General features: G+C 41.7%; 1 protein-coding gene across 1 annotated transcript in view; it reads left to right on the top strand.

Annotated features, from left to right (window-relative positions):
• Positions 1-18,053, top strand: part of si:dkey-234i14.6 (uncharacterized) — a 94,669-nt gene that overhangs the window by 58,191 nt on the left and 18,425 nt on the right. The window contains exon 6 of the mRNA XM_063901045.1: positions 2,700-2,771. The gene's annotated coding sequence lies outside the window, so the exon portion shown is untranslated. The remainder of the gene's footprint in view (positions 1-2,699; positions 2,772-18,053) is intronic.

The following is an 18,053-nucleotide window of genomic DNA, read 5'->3' on the forward strand; positions in this document are numbered from 1 at the left end:
CTCCTTTAGCAGAGAAAAAGTCAAAATGCCAAAGTCGCAAACACTTTTAAGAGCAGCTTGTATCCATAAAACCTACCTGATTTATTACTGTTAACTAATAAGTGTTAATAATCATCCAAGCAGTAAATAAAGAGTTATTTCTGAAACTATTATTACCGTAAGGTGTCAGAAATACTTTTAAACATACTTTTAAACAACATAAAAATGTATTTATTTTCGACTACTCATTTAATTATTTTGTAACACAAATTTGTGTACCTTCATTTTCTGTCATTCCCCATAAGCGCTCTCTTCCCCATGAAAAGCCAACCCTCAAATGGTTAAATACATATTCGCATTCAAAACAGGAAACAATTTCAATCTCGTACACTCAATACGCATCTGCATCACTCCACGCGATAAACATTTACATTTAAATTGATTTAAATCAGCTGCATTTATGTTCCTCTATGGTCCGTCCATCACGTAGACCTGTGATGCCGAGCTTCCCTCCCTCTCTCTCTGTCTTGCAGTGTCCTGAGTTATGTGTCATTTATTTGAAACCCTAATAATTTAACCTGTCCCCTCCTGTCTCGCCTGTGCATGTGGTGAGAATGCAGCAGCTGTAAAGAAGCTTTGTGCTGCTGCCTCTGTGTGTATCTTATTGGCTTTACACGGTGATTTTTTCCAGCAAATAGAAGCATGGCCAGAGAGGAGGTAATGTGATTGTCTGAATCCAATCCTAAAGTCTTGTGTTGAATTGAGATTACTGTAAATGCTCAGCTGTAAAAGAACGCACATAGGGGCAGATGTAATGTGTCTCGTGTATGTTGCAGTGGAATTCAAACACTAGATTTGCATTTGCTCGTAGAAAAAGCTCACACCAGAATGCATCACTAAAGGGCAATAGATGAAAGCTAATTATGTTTTAATTATATGTGATCACAATATTCTGACTCACAGATAAACATAGCCGATGCTGTGTTGATGTTTTCAACAGTGAGTTGAGTTTCAGGGCAGAGTCAGAGGAGTGGTGTGTTTTGGACCGCAGCAAACGTGGTGAAACCGAGTGCATTGTGTTTGTGTGTGTGTGTGTGTGTGTGTGTGTGTGTGTGTGTGTGTGAGTGTTTGTCTATGTGTGCGTGAGTTTGTGTTATGCAGGGCGGAGCTGGAGCCAAGCCCGACCCCTGTGTGTTTTACCTGCATCTCAATGAAGCAGGAGGTGATTTACCCTTCTACTGCAGTCAGCCACTCTCTCTCTCTTTCTTCTTTTCTCAGTTTCTTTCTTTCTCTCTCTCCCTCTCTCTTTCTCTCCGTCTCTCAGCCAGTCAAACAGACATTGATCTCTTTGCCAGGCAAGGTGACCCACAGTGTTGTTCAGCTCTTCCAAAGTCTCTGCTCTCTCTTTCATTTGTACCTGAGAAAGGCCTTGACCCCACACTCTTCTGCCATGTAGCAGCCCCCTGCACGTGGTCACCACTTTCCCTGTATCAAAACCAGTGTGTATGTGTGTGCATTCTTGTTTGAGTTAGCAAGAGTGTACACAGTGTGCGTGTGTGCATTGGTGTGTATGTGAAATGTTCCTCTGTGTCTGCCTCTTTGTGTTTATCAGTCTCTTTGTTTGTTTTCACCTATAGGTGTGTGTAATTATGTGCACATTGATTTCTATGGGGTTGAAACTGTACATTTTCAACAGTATAGGTACATCTGAGAGCCTGCTCCGTCCAGGTTGATGTTTCAGAGCAGTTTGTGTCTGCTGTCGGTCTGTTATTCGGAGCCCGTATGTAGCTGAATGGGTCAGAGTCCACTTGGCCCCAGTGTGAATCGGATTACAGGAAAATGAATGGCTCTCATTGTTGCTTAAAGATGGATTGGGAGGCATTAATATACTTTGTCGTTCCTTCGCCTCATTTTGTTTTACTGAAGTCCAGCAAAAGGTTTTTCAGGATAATTTGTCATTTGGTTTTTAAAGTAGTTTTCTTTATCCACAGTTGTTACTGAGATATTCTTATGTATAGCTCACATTTATGCATATGTTATATTCTCACACCCATCTGTGAATACCCTGCTGTAAGATATGCATTCACGCGAAATGATTGTGTACATATTGTCTTCATAATCCACATAACAGACCGACCTGTCTGCTTAGTATCAGTATTTTATGAACAAATACATTGAGTCTAAATGAAGTTGTTTTAAACAATGCACTTCCTGTTTGAAGTGTTTTAATAAATCAATGGATTGTTCACACAATATTATCACAAAATTATATGAATTCATCTGACTCAGAAATACTGACTTGAAATAAGTTTTGTTTTTGTGTTTTTTATTTGTGTATGGCACTGCTCTATAAATGTACACATTTGTACATTAATGATAATTGAGAATAATAAAAACTGTTATCTAAATTGGTTTTATCTTCAACTTAAACATTATTAAAGTAGCAAATTGCTTGATACAATGTTATGAAAATAAATGCAATGGAAATTAATTCTTCAGCTATACGTTCTTTTTTCTAAAATAACAAATATTTCTCTCTGTCCGGTAATTTGTGACCTATTTTAGCTCCCTCCATTTTGTCACTTTTCTTTTCAAACACATAGTCTGTTATAAAAACCCAAAACGATTTACCTAATATTCAGAGAGTGTTATGTGTGCAGCTCTGATTGTTGGGTCACAGGGAAGCTGTTATAATAGATTTCTGTTTTCTGTCTTCGCAGGACGTCCAGAAAGTTCCTCCATCTGTGATAGAGAGCTGTGACTTCTCCATCCCACCACCCTTGATGAAAGAGGTAATTGGTCATGCTCAGTTTTTAATTGTTGTACTCCTTTACTTTAACTTTACTCAAATTAATTTAATACTTAATATAAACTGCATCTGTTAAACTGTTGGATGCGTATCAAAAAACAGCGCATAATATTTACATTGGGCTTTTAATGGTACTGTTTCTAGGAACTGTTCTGTTACAAAAATACTGTTAATTTAGGCCTTTTATTTTATTCACAATTACAAAAGTTAAGGTTTTTTCACAAATGTAATTTTCTGTGATCTTCTTTTGGTTACAGTCAATCTTTACATGGTCAAACAATCCAAACAAGTACTGTATTTATCATCCGAAGTGGAACAAGACTTTGTATCTCTAGCTTAGTGAAATTAAAAACAGTAAATTGATTTAATTCATTAAGGAACTACTTATTTAGGATGGCATACCCCAGGAGGGTTTCACTTTTTCCTACCTCATATTTAGCTCTCAGATGATCAAACGCTTTCTCTTCCTTCTCTGTGTGCGTTGTTATGCAGTCCTCTGTTTTTGCACTGTGACAGTGCTGCTTGATTGACAGGTGGGTGACATTCGCAGTGCTCATGGGATGAGGCCAAAACTTTTGTCTTGACCCTTTGACCTCCTTGACTCTAACAGCTCTCTCCTCTGAGACAAATGCTGTGCAATATTTTTTATTTCTGGCTGACACGTAGATGGACAGATGGTGGGATAGCGGAGGATGATGAAGTGAGTGAGGGAAGCGAGAGTTAGTTTCCAAAGAAGGATGGATCTTAGGAATTGAAGCAAAGTTAGAGAAGGAGTTAAGGATTGAGGACAGGACGGCACCTAGATTTGAATGCAGACTTGCACGCTAGGTTGACAGAACTGGAGGAGGCAAGGGGAAGGGTAGAAGGGAAGAAGGAAGGAAGGGATGGCAGGAGGGCTGCTGGCCATGGATGCAGACAGACAGGCAGGGTAACCAGAGGCAGGCAGTGACCTTCTCTGCTGCTGGAGGATCGAAGGCTTTATTTAAAGGCCTGGTCAATGCTGGGTGCTGCTGAGGTATCAGCCTCGCAGCCAGGCAACTCATCACCACTGTAATACAACTCTCTAACCCTAACCCCCCCCCCTCACACACACACACACACACACACACACACACACACACACAGGCAGGACACTCTCTGGACACCTCAGGTTTACACTATACAGTGGAAAGACTGGACAGAGGAAAGTACAGCATCAGCATCGGCTAATTTTACTGTGCAGCAGACAGTATACTCTACTTTCCTCATGTGCTCAGCATTGTGAAGCACATGCTTGTTTTGCCTTTCCTGTACACTCCATCACTGTCCAATTTATTTATGCTGTTGACCAATTATAAGTAGAGTACATCATGCAAGATTTCATACTTGACGTACTGATACAGTGAGGATGTAAGTGATGTAAGTATTAATAACAATGGCAGGCTGCTAAGGTAGGACACCTGCGTTTACGGAGCACGTGTTTGTGTGCGTGTGTGTGTGCGTATGTGTGTGTGTGTGTGTGTGTGTGTGTGTGTGTGTGTGTGTGTGTGTGTGTGTGTGTGTGTGTGTGTGTGTGTGTGTGTGTGTGTGTGTGTGTGTGTGTGTGTGTGTGTATGTGTGTGTGTGTGTGTGTGTGTGTGTGTGTGTGTGTGTGTGGATTTGGCTGCAGCGTTAGGACACCTGCATGCTTCAGCACTTTCTGGCTGTCAGGAGCTCCGAGGTCACATGCAGGGAGTGGAGAGGTCACATTAGAGGCAGCTTCAGAGCCACCACCCACCCACCACGCCTCCAAGATCCCTCTGCAACCCACCCCATCCCAACCCCCACTTTTTTCTGTTGCTCCCGTTATCCCACGTCATCCCTCCACCTCTTCCTGATCATCTTCCCCCCGTGGTGATGGGGTGAGTCGGCCACTCGGGGGGGATGGGCACAGGGACGCAAGGTGCCTCTGTGGCTGACAGCAGGCAGGTCAGGTTTTTGTAGACACGACAGAGGAGGAAGGATGCACACAGCGAGGTGTGTGTGTGTGTGTGTGTGTGTGTGTGTGTGTGTGTAAGAGGATGGAAGAAAGACATCATCATTTCAAGTGCTTGTATGGGAACACATGCTGTGTATGTAAACATATCAAATATTTTTGCTGTTAAATGTAATAAATGCTGCAGCCATTAAACTACATGGTAATGGCAATCAATCTGAATGAATTTTAAACTTCTCACAAAAAAACGCTATTTCTGTTGTTGAAGCAAAATTGTACAAAAAGATTTCAGATGATAAACAATTAATATCAATGTATCGCCCAACCTTACATTTGCACATTGAATTGTAAACCATTAGCTGCAGCTGTGTTGGGTTTTCTTGTATTCTGCATGGACATGAATTGGCTCCTTCCACAGTTTGACACACTTCACTATCCATTTGCTGCCTGGGATATATATAACTACTAGCTGCTCAGTGTGAGACTCGTTACGCTTTTACAGTCTTGATAGTGACACAGACGTCTTCCCTCTATCCAGAAAATCAAAATGACAGGGAGGATATGGACAGGATGTACGCTCATTATTAAGCCTGCATGGTCTAAAAAGAGAGCAAGCAAATAGAATTGGGGTAGAAATTACAAAAAGGAAAAAGATTCCCCACACTGCTGTTGTAAAGACAAACAAACTGAAAACAGAACAACTGTGTTTAGTAAAGGGCTTGTTTTTAAAAATGTGGTATGTGTTTTTACTTTCTTCTAAACCACAGAGTTGATGATACTTGAGGAGAAAGAGACACCCTCAAGCCCAACCTCTAAACATCAACGCGCTCCTCTTTTCAACTTATGTTAATATGCAATTTTCTCGACGATATTTCAGTTGTTTAAGCCTGGATTGTGTTGTTTTATTCAAACATAATTAGTTGTAAAGCTGTAACCACACTGTGTGAGAGCCTCAGAGCCACTGCTGTCCTCGGGTTGTGACTCTGTGTTCACAGCATGATTGAGAGAGGAACTTGGTATCAGCCGGAGGTTAGTGTGATATAATGTATTCCCCTGAATCACCGCAGCCAGAAGCCCAGGGCCTTCCTCTCGCCTGCAGCCCCCTTCCCCTTACACACTCACAAATCCACACTCCTTACTCACTCCTTCCTTGCATCCCCTTTTCTCTCTTCCCTGTGGTGACTGCCCAATGCTAGCTGCTTAGCGTTGCACCCTGTGTATAATTGAATCCCAACACTCCGGCGTTAGCTCCTGATGCTTCAGAGATGTTAACACGGAACAATACTAACAGTCCCCAGGAAGTGTTTCAACACCCAGCTCCTAAAGAGAAAATTAGTGCTAAGCTCACTCTGGCAGCACATGATTTATTCAAAGCTCCAAACTATGTCTTCTGTATCCCCCAAAGGATCGTCTTTTATAGCCATGAGCGAATCAGCACTTCATACGCACACATGCAGCACACGCAGAATATGTATTGTGCTGCTTGTGCGTTGTTCCACCGATTGTGTTTCCTCTCACTTCTCATGTTCTTACTGGAGTGTCTATTGTTCCTTCTATATGTGTCTGCTGGTCTCTCTGCATCCATATTGCTGGCGACGCCGTCCATCCCCTCTCCCTGACACCCTCACTTTTATTCCCTGGCTCTCAAACACCGGCTCTGGGCTTTAATGGCACATATTTCCTGGGCCCGGCTGAAACGGGATGCATCTTCTCCTTGTTAGCTTGATAAATAACCAGGCTGTTGGGAAAGTGCTGAATTTGAGCTTTCAGCCTCTATTTTCTGCTGGATGACATTAATTTTAAGTGCTGAGAAGGAGCTAACTAATACAGACAAATAAATAAGGAGGAGGAAGGGAAGGTGCAGAGGTGCTAGAGTCACTCTGCTGTCCCTCCCCCCATTAACTGTTTATACACACGCATTCATTTATATGCAATATGCAAACCTGCAAAAAAATCCAATGCACACAGTCGGCACACACACAGCATACTTCTGTTGTTCAAACTGTGCAATTCTCCTCCCATTCTTAGTACTACTCTTGCAGAGGTCAAGTGTTTACCATGTTGCAGGTAGACAGACAGTCTGTCAGGTAGACGGTACAATCGGCTCCTTGCTTCTCTATCTTCAGTCTGCCTCCTTCCCTCCTCTCTGTCTGTTCCTCCCACTATGTCTCGTGGATTCTGTGTTTCATCAGAAAAAAAATTAGTGTGGCAGCATAATGGTGACGGATCAAAGTATGGATACATTTAATTTATTTGGGTTTATAGAGACAACAAAACAGAGATCAGGTTTAATTCGAAGGAGCACATTAGTGGATTGCAATTTAAATATCAGGAGTTATGTTTCTTTATTGGGGGAGAGTTAATTATTAAGAAACACCATACGTTTTTAAAGCTAAGTCAAACATTTTTTTTACTGTGTTTTATTCTCTTATTTTTCTTTGATTTTATTGAAGTTACATTTATTTCTGGTTTTACATCACTCACAAAACCCTAGATGACTTTACGTTTAGAGAAAGCATGCGTCACATGACAGCAGAAAAAGCTCAGCGATAAATGTTTATAAACAAGGAACAAAAGGTGTCTCAGCACTACTGATCATGCACTACTTTCATCAGACACAACACGCAAAATTATACCTGCAGTAAATGTACCACAATCAGTTGCACAGCACTACACAAACAGACACTACACCCACAACCACACACACACAAACACTTTGCCGATTTGTTATGCTTTTCTCTAGTCTCCTAACAGCAAACATGTAGTTGCTTCTTTGTGTTTACAATCAGTATTGTTCTTTTGCACAAATCAGTGTATCACATGCTCATACACTCACAGCAATAGACACACCTACACACTCACACTCACACACACTCACACTCACACACACTCACACATGCACACACACACACCCACACACACATACACACACACACACACACACACACACACACACACACACACACACACACACACACACACACACACACACACACACACACACACACACACACACACACACACACAAACATACACAGACCCATATATAACATGTATAACACAACACAATGAAGTGGCTCTGGCTTGGACACGTCATACATTATTTTAACAATGTATAGCGCAGTGAATAAAAAGGTCAGTGGTTGAGAACTGGCTCCATGTAACAATAAGATGCATGAACTGAACACTGCAGACCCTTCACTCAGCAGCCCGCTGCTGTGCAATGTGAGGAGGAAACACATGTGAGCTACAGTGATAGATATACTGTAGGCTGTGTGTGTGTGTGTGTGTGTGTGTGTGTGTGTGTGTGTGTGTGTGTGTGTGTGTGTGTGTGTGTGTGTGTGTGTGTGTGTCCGTGTGTGTCCGTGTGTGTCTGTGTGTGTGTGTGTGCGCGTTGGTGTGTGTGTGTGTGTGTCTGTGTTTATTGGGCTCCAGAGTGAAACACCTTATAACAATAGATTTACTTGGTCTATCAATATTGATTGTACATTTTCCCCTTTTGCCCTTTGCCTCTCTTTGATAAATGTATTTTGTTACGACAACATTTTGCTTTTAAAGCACATCGTGAGCTGAGATTTGGTTTTTAAAACGATGCTTTTATTAGAACTATTCTATTTTGGTCAGCATCAGAATACACTCGCTTTGCAGATGCCATGCAAGCAATGTGTGTTTCTGTTTGCAGCGCAGGGTTTAATTTTCAGGGTGTATTTATCACATGCTGTCATGTTGCGGTCACATGACCACATGAACCACTGCCAGCAATTAAGGCTGATAAATCACTCATTTACAGGAAGAGAAGGAGGGACGGAGCTGGGCAAAGAGGAAACGAGAGCGTGATAAGAGTGAGGGAGAGGAATAATGAATAGCCTGTACCCTTTCACAGTTATTTTATTCTTTCATTTATTAAAACCGTGATGTTGAATGTTATTGTGTTTGGGCAGTGTAGTATGAACTGTTGCCAGTGAGGCTCATTGACTCCTACAGGCAGAGTCAAAGAGACAGATGGTAGTCGTTTGTGTGCTTTACTGTGATTGTGACCTGACTACGCTGCTTTATTTACTGTTGGAGGTGTGCGGGTGTTCATGTATGCAGCCGAGTGCACACCTACACAAGCAAATGCATTTATGTCATGAAAAAGAAAGAGATGCAGAGACACAACCGTCACTTCACCTTCTCTCTCTCGCTTGGGTTGCTGCTGATGGATTTTCTGGCGGTCTAAACAGGAGAGCAAGTACATGGATGGCTCTGTAAGAAGCTTTTCCAGATACCAAACAATGCTGGAATTTAACAGCATCCTTTATTTTTGTCAGAATGTAGATGGAAATATTTTTACGATGCAGAGTTTGAATTCAACCAGATCTGTTCTCTTTCTTGTCTTTTTAATTTGTTGGAATAGAAATTGAGACATAAAGTTTGAGCTCTGCTGGTCAGACACAAGTCTTAAGGTCCTGGGATATGATCGGGGTCTAACCGGAGCAGCGTCTGTATAAGTTACATCAGAATGTATGTTTCAGCAGCGAGGGTCAGTGCTCTACTGTGTCTCAGGCTGCCCACTCACTTGGAAAGGCTGATTAAAGATTCATGAAAGAAAAGGAAAAGAGGGGGAAGAAACGGTTTTAATGGTCTGGAAAAAAGAGGATGAGAGACGAAGAAGAAGAGAGGAGTGGGAAGAAGACAAGCTGTGGTTTCTGTTCGGACTGTCAGAACTCTCATTCACTAAAGATAGCGGTCACTAAAGGTGTCTTAACAATGAGACCATTGAGAGAAGTCGAGTCAGTCGGGTTTCCTGCTCCAGAGGAATAGTATAACAAAAGATCAGGCATCAGCAGTTACTCTGTACGAGTCTGCTGTTTAAGGAGTAACTACATTTTAATGAATAGCAGAGTGTGTGTATATTAATGCTTTATTCAACAGAGGTAGGACCATGCTGTCCGCCGTCTAACCTATACTATTATTATGAAGGCATGGACCTGGAGCAGCTACACAAGGGATGGAAATACACTTTGTAAACATTAACCACTCCAGAATAAAAAGTCAACATTGACGGAGTGTGTGTTTGGTGGGAGTAAACATTATTTTTCCATCAGACAGCCAGTGTGGTTTTTGCTGCATATAGTCGCTTTCTAGTCACATTAGCAATTTAAGCTGTATGTTTTTTATTATGATTTATATTTTGTGAAAAACAATAAGACTTTAATTTTAAATTTGAGTCATGTACCACAATGTATTTTTGTACTTATTTTTGTTTTTTATTGGATCAATTTGTGGTCAGTATGTCAGAAATGTAAAAGATGGGAGATGTAGGGCCTAAGGGCATGTGCAAATTATTTTTTATTATTTTACTCCATGAAGAAGTTAACACACTCCTTCAAATCTCTGATATATAGAGTTTTTTTTTCACTACACACACGTGATGTACAGTAGAAAGGGTGCTGCACTGTCCTCGTCTCACTCTTTTTCTCTTTTTTTCTATGCTGTGGTTCAAGGTTGATACACATATGGTGATAGAAAGAGGTAGAGGGGGAGGAGATATGAGGGAAGGAGGAGCAAACGGGAAGCCGGCTAGAGCGTGCACACTTTTGGCATTTGTGAACTCCACGTCCTATCTATGCAAATTGAGCAAGGAAAGGGGCCAAATGGACGCCACATACACCCTCTGTCTCTCCCTTTTAAACAGACATGGACAACTTTTTAAAAGTGGTGGTTAACACATTAAAGAGACATATATATTTCTACAGGCGGCAGCATCAGTCACTACATGTTTTAAAAGTATTACAGAATTCAGAATATGCAAGCTGCCAATTTCTTTTTGCTCGAAAGAGTTATTTGAAAGGTAATCCATGTGTTATGTTGCACTGGGGTAATTGTGTGAGTACTTTATTTGGCTACAGGCTTTGTCAGATACATTGAAGAACATATCGGAAGACATTTTGAATAAAATCTGTCAATATTTTAAAAAGAAAGCATATTTAAAAATCCTATTCCTGACACTGAGTTTTGTTTTGGTTGCGCTGATAAGTGCGTCACACTGTTCCAGAGCCTACTGTATATTTTATGTGGCTTTATGTCGAGTGAATTTAAGGGCCTGTAAAAAGTGGAATATTATTAGCGTCAGACCACCTGGGGTGAACATCTGCAGACTCACTGCAGGACCAACATACATCACTGTTTCTCCTCTCACTATTTACTGTCACACACACACACACACACACACACACACACACACACACACACACACACATATGCGCACGGAAAGCTTGGATGCATCCATCTTTTGCATGTCTCTTGTCTTATTGAATTATGCACAGTGGTGTGTTGCTGCGTGGGGAGGCGGGATGGTTATTAAAGATGCATCAAGGTCACAGGTCAAGTACAGGATCTGCTCTTCTGGTCAGCCAGGAGTCAAAGGTCAGCAGGTTAGTGTTGGTGGCGAGGACGAACAAAGCTGATTGGTTTATCACATTCAGCTCACTGACAATTCAACGTCAAAGTATAGGATTTTTTTATTTAGGCTTTGAATGATCCCTCTGCATTATTTTGCTGACTGTATGAAACCTTTTTATTTGTTTTTTCATGTTTTATTCCTACAGTAACAACTCTCCCTTGAATAATTAGATGTTCTTTTCATCTTCTATTAGGACTGTTTTTTCTCACAATTTTTTCGTCTTCAAAGTGAAAGCTAAAATAGAGCGATCATTGCAATTTAATTACTACAAATCCCTTTGTGAATTTGGTCTTGTGTTTGTTTACATGCGTGGATTTGCAAGCTTCTGCAGTTTTGTTGTGTGAGTCAGTGTGTCTTTACTTTCTTGTGTCGTCCTGTATATCCCTTCTTATTTATTGTGTGTGTGTGTGTGTGTGTGTGTGTGTGTGTGTGTGTGGTGTGTGTGTGTGTGTGTGTGTGTGTGTGTGTGTGTGTGTGTGTGTGTGTGTGTGTGTGTGTGTGTGTGTGTATAAAGATGCATTGGGGTTTATTTAAATAGATAAGATGGTGTTTTATTCCCAATCAGAGGAATCTCTTGTCGCATCCCAGTCTCTTCATAATAACCCACGGCATTGCTCCACATCCCCCTGACACACACACACACACACACACACACACACACACACACACACACACACACACACACACACACACACACACACACACACACACACACACACACACAAACAGTTTTGCAGACATTGCAATTTTCCTCACTCTCAGGGGTAAAAGGCTTTGATAAATGAAAATGAATACTTTTTTCTTTATACAAGGAATAAAAAGGGAAAGTAGAAAATGGCATAAGAGACATGAGGTCTGTGACAGTTTGATGCCTCAATACAAGCAGATACTTTGTGTGTGTGTGTGTGTGTGTGTGTGTGTGTGTGTGTGTGTGTGTGTGTGTGTGTGTGTGTGTGTGTGTGTGTGTGTGTGTGTGTGTGTGTGTGTGTGTGTGTGTGTGTGTGTTGCTGAAACACATGTACATCCTCAGTCATTGTGGAGAATAACATGAGGAAGACAGTGATTCAGAGATGTGGCTGAGGAGAGGGGAGATATAGCAAGTGGCCTGTAGGCTGACATGTTAACTGAGTTACAGTGAAAGAAAAAAAGCAAACAGCACATGATTTAGAGGAAACAAGTTCTCCTTCCTTATCTGTCGGATTCTGTGACTGCAAGGTCACGTAGACGCCTCCCCCTCTCTCCCGCTCCACCTTTGTTTCCCTCTGCTCCTCCGGACCTCATTTCATTCAACACTCCCAAACCTGCGACAGCTCCATAACTATAACTCTCTCCTCCCTGTCCTCTCCTCCTCTCTTCTCTTCATCCGCAGCTAAATGACTCTGTCAGAAATAAAGAGCACTTATCTTATCTACTGCCTCCACTCCGCTGTCTCGATCCCCGTCGACGTCAAACACACAAATGCACACACGAAAAAAGGAAACACTTGGACAAATCCCAAGAGATGGACACATTTCACTAACAGACGTGTATCTTTTATTCTAACTATTATTACAGTTGTAATGACTTTCCCCACCCATAACCAAACGCTTTTTGTCTTCTCTGCCCGTGTCTTAATTATTTACACTTGGCTAGCTGTCCTCACATAAAGTCTTCAGCCACCTGCCAGAAAAGAAAGACAGCCCACACTGAGGCAGACAGACAGGTAGACGGAGGCTTGACAGAGGACAGGTGTCCACCCATTCTGTTCTGCCATCCTCTTTCTCCTCTTCCTATCTTGTCATCCTCTTCCTCTCTCCTCCCTGTGGTGTGGAGGAGAGAGGAAGGGATCTACAGCTATCTGCAGCCTGTGGAGGACTAACTGTGTTTTTTTCTGTGTGTTTCTGTGTGTAGATGCAAGTACAAGCCACCTACTAGGCACTCTGCAGGGGGCCACATAGGGATGAGTGGAAATAAAGAAGGATGATGGGGTGGGAAGGAGTGTTATAGGGATAAAACTCACGGCATGAAAACACTCACACACACACACACACACACACACACACACACACACACACACACACACACACACACACACACACACACACACACACACACACACACACACACACTACTAGGTCTGCCTGCTCACTCCATCACGAATAGCCACAGAGTTACGGAGTCCAACATCAATGCATACTTTGATCAGCATGTATTGTGATGACTTGGTCTAAAGTGCGCACACACACACACACACACACACACACTGACACACACACACACACAGACACACACACACACACACACTGTCGCAAAGATGTCCTGTTAGCACAGTTCAGAGGGATCAAAGGTCAAAAGTAAACTCCGATCGACTGATTCATCCGGTCGTGGAGGTTATGCGTATGTTTATTGAACCTTGTCCAATTTGACCACCTTACCTGAGTAAATTAGTTTGAAGTATTTGCATACTGCAGTTTCAGGATCGTCCTTTGTTCGCTGTTCTGCAGGCCTGCGCACAGCGAGGAAAGCAAAGAGGCAAGGAGAGAAAGAAAGGGGATGCGCTGGCTCGGAGCAGATAGTGGATATGTGTATGCAAGTATGCTTAAGAGACGGAGAGATGAAAAGAGTGATAATTCTCCTGCTACCCTGAGGCCTCTCGCAGCCTCGCGGGTTCCCTATAGGTCCCTTGACACATGCCTTAGCAGAAAGCCGGGGCCGCTAATTGGCCCCTGTGATAACACCAGAGAAAGGCAATGTGTGTGTGGATGAGTGTGTTTGTGTTTTGGTATTAAAGTGCTGTAGAAAGCTTGTATTTTCTACAAGTAATAATTTATTGGTTTGTAATACTGCTTTGAAGGGTGTTTGATTTGTAAGCTGTGAGGACATTTATTATGATCTGCTAGCTCATTGAAGTCGGAAGCCACTGAAAGACAATTAAAGCGTATACACTAGTTCAAAGCTCTGCTTCAATCTTTAAACAGCTTGTTTCTCTCTAATTGTTTCATTATCTCAGTGTGCTTATTAAATGTAAGATAATTGTTAATTACCACATGAGGATTTGTAAAGGATTTGTCTTGAGTATCAAAACAAATTAATTAAACTGAACACACTTAAAACAACAGCAATGATAACAGCAGGTGTGTGTGTGTGTGTGTGTGTGTGTGTGTGTGTGTGTGTGTGTGTGTGTGTGTGTGTGTGTGTGTGTGTGTGTGTGTGTGTGTGTGTGTGTGTGTGTGTGTGTGTGTGTGTGTGTGTGTGTGTGTGTGTGTGCGTGCGTGTGTGTGTGTGTGTGTGTGTGTGTGTACACCTACATTTCCAATGCTGTTCTTGTTTGTTCGAATCTCTTTGTTTAATTGTGATTCATACGAGGAATGTAAATTAGATTCAAATGAGATTCATGGCTAATTGTAGCAGCACAGGTAATATGCAGATAGATTTAATGATGATTCAGTGTATCTTGCAGTCTAACGAGAGTTTGATTAGACCTTTGGTAGAAACTGGCTGAAACATTACTGTGGTCTGAGAGAGAAACAGCGGGAGTAAGAACTGTTGTTTGAAGGTCTTATACGGTATATGGTAAATTCTTTTTTCTCATATGCAATTCAAAGATTATGTTTTTTTAGCTTGGTTTTGAGACCTCCATGCTTTGTTCTACAATATGGTGTGTCAAAACCAACAATCATAGGCAGAATAAATGCAGTGTTTAAACGCTCTGGATCATGTAAATTGTCTTGCGGCACTGTAGGGAAATATTTTGGGGATACATTCCTTAAGTGAGCAGATTTCACTGTACATGTAATACCATACACTCACCAGTTTATTCTGTGTAAATTCCAGCTGTTCACAACAGCTGGGACATTATAAGTAAATAAAAACGCAGCCTCTGTGCTTTCACATACAGGCATGCACACACGTCAACACTCGTTCTTTTGCTGCCTTCCATACATGAGCAACGACTTGTTTCCTTCCTTCTCTCCTGCTGTACATACGCCTGGACAGATGTGCACTGCTGGATGCTGTATATGTATCTCTATTATGTTTACCATAATTAAATTGTTGAGAAATGGCGTTATGCACTAATCAGTGTTTTTTTATGTGTGTTTGTGTGTGTGTGTGTGTGTGTGTGTGTGTGTGTGTGTGTGTGTGTGTGTGTGTGTGTGTGTGTGTGTGTGTGTGTGTGTGTGTGTGTGTGTGTGTGTGTGTGTGTGTTGTTGGGTAAAGGGGCTTACTTTGGACAGTAATTCATGGTTGCAAAGTCATCTGGATTTTTATTTCCAAATAACCATATTCCACCTCTGTTAGGTGGACCCATTTTTAAATCTTACTATAAATAAAATTGTATTCCAGTACTGTACGATTTTTGAGGGGAAGACATGTTTAGAAGCATTGCTAAATTCTACACACATACGCAGTTACATTGTGCCTTATTTTTCTTACTTAAAGACATTAAGAGAGGTTAGACTGCATGAATCACGGACACAAATAAAATATAGGCATGATGATGAGGCGAACAATGAAACACATATTCAGTGGGACTGGTTAAGGCACTGCACTAGGCACAAGGGTCTCTCTACTGTACAGCTGCAGTATTGATAGATGCTGCAGAGCCTGAGTCTACCGTCCCACTTTATTTCAATTAGCTCACAGGAAGCAGGAAATAACCTGCAAATCAATTGTCATTTCTACGGGGCGAGGCTGGAGGCTGAGATTCACTTTGTCCACCAATAAAAGATGATGTAGCCACGAAGAAGATTAAAGGGAAATTTCCTCCTCACGTACACTCACACTGCTGTACAGTATATCATTAGTGTGATGTGCAATTCCTTCAAGGCTGTTATGTGGGTTTTTTTAATAGTGTACACACTTGCTTTGTCTACTGGTTTAGGAAGTGATTTCATACATATCAAAGAAGCCTGGTTTAAATAATCCTTGCATTTCGATTTAATTTAAAAACCTCACAACTAAATAGTTGTATTCAGCACACCTAAACCTTTTTTTGGATAAAAATATATAAATTATTTATCTTGACAATATATTTATCTTGGTGTTTGCTATGGGAAGACACGTACAGTACACCAACACCAACAATGACAAAAAGGCTCAATATGTGCACACTTCCTCTGCTCATGTAGCAATTTCCCCTTTAATACATTTTGTCTTCATGGTGGACACTAGTGCTAGCGTTAGATCGGCCGTGGAATCAGACACAAAAATAAATGTGATGAATGCCATTTAATGACCAAGCACAAAGATGTGCAGGCGAGCAAGAAACTGTATATGCACCATGAAAAACCTCCAGTGAGGGAGGTTGAGAGAGGGAGGTCAATATTGGATTGCAACCCAGCAAGATATAGTAGGTTATATGGTGTATGATCATATCAGAAAACACAGTCATGTCTGCACCCCACTTTACAGCATATTACACACACAGACACACACTCACCTGAAAACAGCGGGACGCACCGCAGTGTGATTTGTTTGTGTTGTTGGTGCAGTGGACTGAAGCGATGGAGGTAGTAACTGTTTGATGGTAGGCTTTATGGAGACAGTATATAACGCCGGTGACAGTTTATTCAGTGCATGTCAGGAAGGGGGGATTTGTGACACTACAATGGCTGGGACTCTCCTGCAGCCACATGCACTTATGCACCCACCATTCACAGCTCCGGAGGGAGATATGAGTGAGGGAGATGTGAATCTGTTTGCATGTTAAATGTCATAGAGCTGTGCGCAGTATAACGCAGAAACAAGGCTGTAATTCTATACAACAAGTACTAAACTCAGATACTGGGGAAAATGACAAAAATCTATGTCTCTTTTTTTAATTTGAGGTGCTGATTTGTATGTAACATCACATTTATCGCTGCGATATGCTTGAGTACACACAAATGTCTGAAAGAGTTTAATGAGAGATTTTCCCTCTGCTTCAGGGCTTAAGTGGCAGGCGATTGGACAGCAGACTGAGATCGTTAGACAGTACATTTTCTTTACAGAAAAGAATTTCTGCCTTCTTTTTGCACTAACTTTTTGTCCAGTTATTCCCTAAGGTCCATTAGTCGAGTTCTCATTGGTTCCCCCCTCAGCTAGATGCTATTAGACCTGGGATTGGGTATTGAATTAGCCTGCTGATTGGGTATTGAAGGAGTGAAGACTGATGAGAGGATTTGGCTAAGCTTTCTTCTCTAAACCTCATTACTCACACTCACACTCAAAGAGAACAGAGGTGGAAGACACACTCACATGTGCACACAGACATTACAGTCCTACTCACACTTTTCAAACGAACATTCAACAACTTAAACATGGTCCTACTCCACCAATGGTAAGACAATTCATTCCTCACAAATAGACAGCTTTATCGCTCTTTTACACACGCTGCAGAGAGGGCACAATCAAAACTCCGACACAACAAATATCTGATACGATGGTAGAGCAGGAGACTGGAGAAAACCTTTCTGTACTGAAGGGAAAGTGTTGCATGGCCCAAGAGAGTGCTGCATGCAATTTGAGGCTGCTAAAGAGAGCGATGTGTGAAAGGCTTTGAGCTGATTTATGCTGTGTTTCATCCCACAATAAAGATTATGGATGATGATATTGATTTAGCCAGGGCTGTGGCCATGACTGGACTCAGGCTCTCAGGTTGGGAGAAAAGAAAATTTCCTCATTATCATTATCAGAAACACTGAGGGAGACTTTCTGTGTGTGTGTGTGTGTGTGTGTGTGTGTGTGTGTGTGTGTGTGTGTGTGTGTGTGTGTGTGTGTGTGTGTGTGTGTGTGTGTGTGTGTGTGTGTGTGTGTGTATTTGTGTGCCAGAGTCTTAGATCATCCTCTGTATTAGCAGCACGACTCATCCCTCCTTCAGTGTTTGTGAAAGTGTTGAACCCCATCCT

Source organism: Eleginops maclovinus, chromosome 2, assembly GCF_036324505.1.
Source record: "Eleginops maclovinus isolate JMC-PN-2008 ecotype Puerto Natales chromosome 2, JC_Emac_rtc_rv5, whole genome shotgun sequence".
In the NCBI taxonomy this organism is placed as follows: Eukaryota; Metazoa; Chordata; class Actinopteri; order Perciformes; family Eleginopidae; genus Eleginops; species Eleginops maclovinus.